Here is a 7,914-nt window from a genome sequence, read left to right as displayed (position 1 = left end):
CTCAAGGCAGGACCAAATACTGTCTAGACCATCCCTGATAGACAGTTATCTAACCTACTCTTAAATATCTCCAGAGATGGAGATTCCACAACCTCCCTAGGCAGTTTATTCCAGTGTTTAACCACCCTGACAGTTAGGAACTTTTTCCTAATGTCCAACCTAAACCTCCCTTGCTGCAGTTTAAGCCCATTGCTTCTTGTTCTGTCCTTAGAGGCTAAGGTGAACAAGTTTTCTCCCTCCTCCTTATGACACCCTTTTAGATACCTGAAAACTGCTATCATGTCCCCTCTCAGTCTTCCAAATTAAACAAATCCAATTCTTTCAGCCTTCCTTCATAGGTCATGTTCTTAAGACCTTTAATCATCTTGTGGCTCTTCTCCAGACCCTCTCCAATTTCTCCACATCTTTCTTGAAATGCGGTGCCCAGAACTGGACACAATACTCCAGTTGAGGCCTAACCAGTGCAGAGTAGAGCGGAAGAATGACTTCTCGTGTCTTGCTCACAACACACCTGTTAATACATCCCAGAATCACGTTTGCTTTTTTTGCAACAGCATCACACTGTTGACTCATATTTAGCTTGTGGTCAACTATAACCCCTAGATCCCTTTCTGCCATACTCCTTCCTAGACAGTCTCTTCCCATTCTGTATGTGTGAAACTGATTGTTCCTTCCTAAGTGGAGCACTTTGCATTTGTCTTTGTTAAACTTCATCCTGTTTACCTCAGACCATTTCTCCAATTTGTCCAGATCATTTTGAATTATGACCCTGTCCTCCAAAGCAGTTGCAATCCCTCCCAGTTTGGTGTCATCCGCAAACTTAATAAGTGTACTTTCTATGCCAATATCTAAGTCGTTAATGAAGATATTGAACAGAGCCGGTCCCAAAACAGACCCCTGTGGAACCCCACTTGTTATGCCTTTCCAGCAGGATTGGGAACCATTAATAACAACTCTCTGAGTACGGTTATCCAGCCAGTTATGCACCCACCTTATAGTAGCCCCATCTAAATTGTATTTGCTTAGTTTATCGATAAGAATATCATGCGAGGCCGTATCAAATGCCTTACTAAAGTCTAGGTATACCACATCCACAGCTTCTCCCTTATCCACAAGGCTCTTTATCCTAACAAAGAAAGCTATCAGATTGATTTGACACGATTTGTTCTTTACAAATCCACGCTGGCTATTCCCTATGACCTTACCACCTTCCAAGTGTTTGCAGATGATTTCCTTAATTACTTGCTCCATTATCTTCCCTGGCACAGAAGTTAAACTAACTGGTCTGTAGTTTCCTGGGTTGTTTTTATTTCCCTTTTTATAGATGGGCACTATATTTGCCCTTTTCCAGTCTTCTGGAATCTCTCCCATCTCCCATGATTTTCCAAAGATAATAGCTAGAGGCTCAGATACCTCCTCTATTAGCTCCTTGAGTATTCTAGGATGCATTTCATCAGGCCCTGGTGACTTGCAGGCATCTAACTTTTCTAAGTGATTTTTAACTTGTTCTTTTTTTATTTTATCTGCTAAACCTACCCCCTTCCCATTAGCATTCACTAGGTTAGGCATTCCTTCAGACTTCTCGGTGAAGACCGAAACAAAGAAGTTATTAAGCATCTCTGCCATTTCCAAGTTTCCTGTTACTGTTTCTCCCTCTTCACTGAGCAATGGGCCTACCCTGTCTTTGGTCTTCCTCTTGCTTCTAATGTATTGATAAAAAGTCTTCTTGTTTCCCTTTATTCCCGTAGCTAATTTGAGCTCATTTTGTGCCTTTGCCTTTCTAATCTTGCCCCTGAATTCCTGTGTTGTTTGCCTATATTCATCCTTTGTAATCTGTCCTAGTTTCCATTTTTTATGACTCCTTTTTATTTTTTAGATCATGCAAGATCTCGTGGGTAAGCCAAGATGGTCTTTTGCCACATTTTCTATCTTTCCTAACCAGCGGAATAGCTTGCTTTTGGGCCCTTAATAGTGTCCCTTTGAAAAACTGCCAACTCTCCTCAGTCGTTTTTCCCCTCAGTCTTGATTCCCATGGGACTAGGGTTACCATATTTCAACAATCAAAAAAGAGGACACGGGGTGCCGCCCTAGCCCTGCCCCAGCCCTGCCCCCTCCCACTTCCTGCCCCCCTCAGAATCCCCCTACCTGTCCACCCCCCACCCTAACTGCTCCCAGGACCCTACCCCCTATCTAAGTCTCCCTGCTCCCTGTCCCCTGACTGCCCCAACCGCTCTCTACACCCTCTTCTCCTGACAGCCCCCTGAGAACCCCTGACCAATCTAACCCTCCCTGTCCCTTGCCTGCCTAGGGTTACCATATTTAAAAAATAAAAAAAGAGGACACTCCACTGGCCCCTGGCCCCGCCCCTTTCCCACTGGCCCTGCCCCAACTCCGCCCATTTCTGCCCCAATTCCGCCCATTCCCCGCCCCTTCCCCAAAGTCCCCGCCCTAACTCCCCCCCCTCCCAGCCACGCAAAAAGGGCTGCCCGAGCGCTACCGGCTTCATGGTTTGCCGGGCAGTCCCCCCCAGACCCTGCGTCCCCGGCCGGCGCTTCCCCAGTGCAGCTGGAGCCCGGGAGGGGAAGCGCAGGGTCTGGAGGCTGCCCGGCAAACTGTGAAGCCGGTAGCGCTCGGGCTTCGGGCAGCCTCCATGCCTCCAGACCCTGCGCCCCCGGCCGGGCACTTCCCCTCCTGGGCTCCGTCTGCTGTGCTCCTCCCCTGACTCTTCGGCTCTGTTTAAGAGCCGAGCTGCCTGAGCGCTCCGGCTTCGGGCAGCCCCCTTGCCGCCGGACCCTGCGCCGCCGGAGCAGAGCAGCTGGAGCCCGGGAGGGGAAGTGCCCGGCTGGTGGCTCGGGATCCGGAGGCAAGGGGGCTGCCCGAAGCCGGAGCGCTCGGGCAGCTTGGCTCTTAAACAGAGCCGAAGAGTCAGGGGAGGAGCAGAGCAGCCGCGGGAGGGGAAGTGCCTGGCCGGCGGTATTTTCCCGGACATGTTCGGCTTTTTGGCAGTTCCCCCCGGACGGGGGTTTGATTACCAAAAAGATGGATATGTCCGGGAAAAACCGGACGTATGGTAACCCTATGCCTGCCCCAACTGCTCTCTACACCCCCTTCTCCTGACAGCCCCCCCAGAACCTCTGACCAATCTAACCCCCCCCGTTCCCTGTCCCTTGCCTGCCCCAACCGCTCTCTACACCCCCTTCTCCTGACAGCCCCCCCAGAACCCCCGACCAATCTAACCCCCCCGTTCCCTGTCCCTTGCCTGCCCCCCCCCCCCAGGCCGAGGGAGAGCTGCGAGCGCCATGTGCAGCCAAACAAATAAGGCGCTGCTCTGCGGGGGAGGAGGAGAGGGGGAGGGACTCTGGCCACTAGAGGCCCCAGTGGCTGAGAGCGGCTTTCAATCAGGCACAGTCGTCCAATCAGCTGCACCGCACTCTGCAGGAGGGGAAGGGGGAAATCCTGGACATTTCTACCTTATTAGAATTCCCCCCCGGACAGCCATTTAAAGCTAAAAAAGCCGGACATGTCCGGGGAAACCCGGACGGATGGTAACCCTACATGGGACCTATCAGCTCCCTGAGCTTACCAAAATCCGCCTTTCTAAAATCCATTGTCTCTATTTTGCTGTACTCCCTTCTACCCTTCCTTAGAATTTCAAACTCTATGATTTCATGATCACTTTCACCCAAGCTGCCTTCTACTTTCAAATTCTCAACGAGTTCCTCCCTATTTGTTAAAATCAAGTCTAGAACAGCTTCCCCTCAGTAGCTTTTTCAACCTTCTGAAATAAAAAGTTGTCTGCAATGCAGTCCAAGAATTTGTCTGTGCCCCGCTGTGTTATTTTCCCACTATCCCTAGAAATGATAGAGAACTGCAGAGAAAACAAGGAGACAAGCTTTGATGTGAAAAGAGAGAGCAGGGAGCCTTAAAATACTTGCAAAGAGCCCGAAAAAGGAAAAAGGCACAGGGGTAGATCTAGGCATTACCAAAACCTCCCCAGTTTGTTTCTCTGCATGAATATTTGAAAAGAAAGTAAAAGGCCGCCCTGGGATGTTGTCAAAGCGATTTTTAATAATCTGTGAGATGTGTTATATTTTTGTTACACATTTTTTCTTAGAAAGCAAAGGGTAGGCTTTGTATTTAAAGATAAACCGAAGTGTTGGCATTCTTAAGTATTAAAAGAGAGGAAACCAATATAACAAATAGGGAATATGGCAGCACGGAGGCGCTGTAGTTATGTGTTCAAGTAGATATTCATAGGGATTTGTAAAAGTTCTGTCTATCAATTTTTAAAATCAGATCATCCCATTTTTCCCAGCTTTCCTCAAACAGGTCAACTGCTCCTCTAATACAGGCAGTAGGTCACTCCATTTCTTTTGATTCTTGTATTCTGCCTCTATCGATGGTTTATGTTTTTGCAATCGAAGCGATAACATGCATGTGTTGGGTGCAGCCACAAACATGCCAAACAGGTTCCCGTCTTTAGTTCACTTCAGACACAGCAGGATAATGTACCTAGCCCTTTGGCCACAGGAACTTGGGGGATATAGGTCCTGAAAGGACTTTGGCATCAGTTTTCTCACATCAGACCAGTGCTTTATACCTGATTTTAAAGCCCAAAAGAAAGCACATGTATTGTCAAAGTAAATATGCTTTTTTATGTTCTGATTAACCCTTTATACCCAGGAATGGAGAAAGTACTTGTAATACAGCTACATTTTAAATTGTTACAGCTAAAAGCCACGCAAACAGGATAATTTTATTAAAATCATTTGATTCATTCTTACTGGTGCAGAGTAAACATCACTAAGTGTCTGCAGGTGCTCACTTTGTCCTTAAGGGGGAGGGAATTGGGGAAAATGTCCAGGTTTTCACATGACACTAGTTAGCTTACTTTTAAAGCCATAAACACCCACACACATGCCACCAACCCATACCCCAGTGGTTCTCAACCCGGGATATGCAGAGGTCTTCCAGTGGGTACATCAACTCATCTAGATATTTGCCTAGTTTTACAACAGGCAACATTTCATTTCATGCAGACAATGACTTGTTTATACTGCTCTGTATACTATACACTGAAATGTAAGTACAATATTTCTATTCCAGTTGGTTTAATGAGAAAGTCAGCAATGTTTCAGTAATAGTGGCTGTGACACTTTCGTATTTTATGTCTGATTTTGTAAGCAAGTCATTTTTAAATGAGGTGAAACTTGGCAGTCAGCAAGACAAATCAGACTCCTGAAAGGGGTACAGTAGTCTGGAAAGGTTGAGAGCCACTGCTGTACCCCATTCCTCTCCCTTCCCAAAACAGCTAAACAGATATTCAAAGTAACTGAGATTCATAGTTTAAGGCCAGAAGGGACCATTGTGATCATCTAGCCTGACCTCCAGCACCAGCAGAACAGGGGCCAGAGAACTTCCCTGAACATGGATCCTATTACACAGATAAGCCACTTGAAGCCTAGATACATTCAGACCAGCCAGTGCTTTATTGCACAGCTACATCATGCACCCAAACATACTGGAAATACACAATCAGGTTCCCTTATTGTGTGGCTGCAAACTAACAAATGGGAAAGAGAATTGCAGATTATCCGTTTATTTAACTGGCCCAAACGCCTAAGAAAAGTTCCTTGAAGAAGCAGTTGGTTTTTCTCTGGCATCTTCAGCTGTATCTGGGATCACCAAGCAGCAGTTCTCCATGGGAACATACAGACCTGTTTTCATGGATTTATAGATTCCAAGGCCAGAAGGGACCACTGTGATCATCTAGTCTGCCCTCCTGGATAACACAGGCCAGAGACCTGCCCCAAAATAACGTATTTTGAACTAGAGAACGCGGGTTTTAAAAAAAATCCAATCTTCATTTTAAAATGGCCAGTGATGGAGAATCCACCACAAATCTTGGTACGCTGTTCTAATGGTTAATTTACTCACACTGTTAAAAATGTACGGCTGATTTCCATCTCAATTTGTCTAGCTTCAGCTTCCAGCCACTGAAGTCGTGTGTATAAAACACAGAGAAAAAGCATTATATCCATTCTGAATGGCTGCATTATGGATCATCTCCACCCCCCCAGCCCCCTCCCCCGCAATACACCCCCTTCCCACAGCACACTCTCTCTTCCTTGTTACAGAAAGTGCTGATAGTGTTAAAGTCTCACAGTAATGGGGATAACTGTCTGCAGGGCAGTGTTTGTGGAACAGGGGAGAGGCTTTTTGGCAATTTCACAGCCCCCATATACTGCTGTTTCAGTGTGGTACAAAGGGATATTGATGTGTGTGTGGGGCCAGCAGCATGAGCTCTTCAGAATTATAACTCACAGAAATATCAAACAGGTGTTTGTTGAAACTATAAATATCCATTGATCAGCACCAGAAGTTTGCACTGTAACCGACATGTGTTACCCATTGCTTGGTCTTTCCTTCTCTGCCCAGAAGGAGAAGCATGTGCAGAGGAGTCTTGTTTTCATAGGCTTTCTTTTAAATTTTATTTGATGGTTATGATTATTACCATTTATAACTATACCTGTTGCCATGTGTTTCTGTTAGAGAAGGCGGGGCAAAGAAATATGCCTCGCACTTGGAGTGGAAAGTGACATGGTTTGTGACGTTTCTTAGTTCTCAGGGGAATTCATTCACAGTCTCAGGGCAGCCCTGGAGAAAGTTCTGTCTCTTGCCCAGACAAGCTTTACTTTTATAGTTGAGAGCTCCACTGAGCCAGAGGAGTGAAGTTGTTGACCACAGTCTTCGTCCTGGAGCTCTTAACGGTCTTTAAGTATTCTGGGCCCAGGGCATGTAGCACTTTGAAGATAAAGACCGCAACCTCGAACTTGGTCTGATTTTCTGTGGCAACCGGCATAGGGAGCAGAGGACGGATATGATGTGCTTGTGGCAGCCTGTGCTGCTGAAGAGACGTGGCTGCAATGTTCTGTACCAGTTGGAGTTTCCTGAGTGCCAAAGCCTTCATGCCCAGCCTATCACCTGGCTGCCATCCGGCTGAGAGGTGACGAAGACGTGAATAATTTAGATCAGGTCATCATCTGCCAAGGTGGAACAGAGTCTCCCAGCCAACCAGAGATGGTGGAAAGTGTTACTTGGGCAGTTCCTATGTGAGCACTCAACGTCAGCAAGGAACCCAAGAGTACTCCTAAGTTGACAGACGGAATTAGCCAATTGCAGATGTGACCCTTCAGTCAAAGGAGACTGCACCGTGGCTGCAAGCTCTGCAAAATACTGTCCTCTGCACTAGCACCACCTCTGTCCTCCTCGAATTCAGCTTCAGCCAGCTCTTCTTCAGCCATGAGCGGATCTCAGACATGCACAAGTTTAGTGTATAGAATCATAGAATATCAGGGTTGGAAGGGACCTCAGGAGCTCATCTAGTCCAACCCCCTGCTCAAAGCAGGACCTAATCCGAACTAAATCACCCCAGCCAGGACTTTGTCAAGCCTGACCTTAAAAACCTCTAAGGAAGGAGATTCCACCACCTCCCTAGGTAACCCATTCCAGTGCTTCACCACCCTCCGAGTGAAAAAGTTTTTCCTAATATCCAACCTAAACCTCCCTCACTGCAACTTGTGACCATTACTCCTTGTTCTGTCACCTGGTACCACTGAGAACAGTCTAGATCCATCCTCTTTGGAACTCCCTTTCAGGTAGTTGAAAGCAGCTATCAAATTCCCCCTCATTCTTCTCTTCTGCAGACTAAACAATCCCAGTTCCCTCAGCCTCTCTTCATAACTCATGTGCTTCAGCAACCTAATCATTTTTGTTGTCCTCCACTGGACTCTTTAGAATTTTTCCACATCCTTCTTGTAGTGCGGGGCCCAAAACTGGACACAGTACTCCAGGTGAGGCCTCACCAATGTCGAATAGAGGGCAACGATCATGTCCCTTGATCTGCTGGCAATA

Source organism: Malaclemys terrapin, chromosome 21 (genome assembly GCF_027887155.1).
Source record: "Malaclemys terrapin pileata isolate rMalTer1 chromosome 21, rMalTer1.hap1, whole genome shotgun sequence".
NCBI lineage: Eukaryota > Metazoa > Chordata > Testudines > Emydidae > Malaclemys > Malaclemys terrapin.
This window is presented reverse-complemented; position numbering follows the sequence as displayed.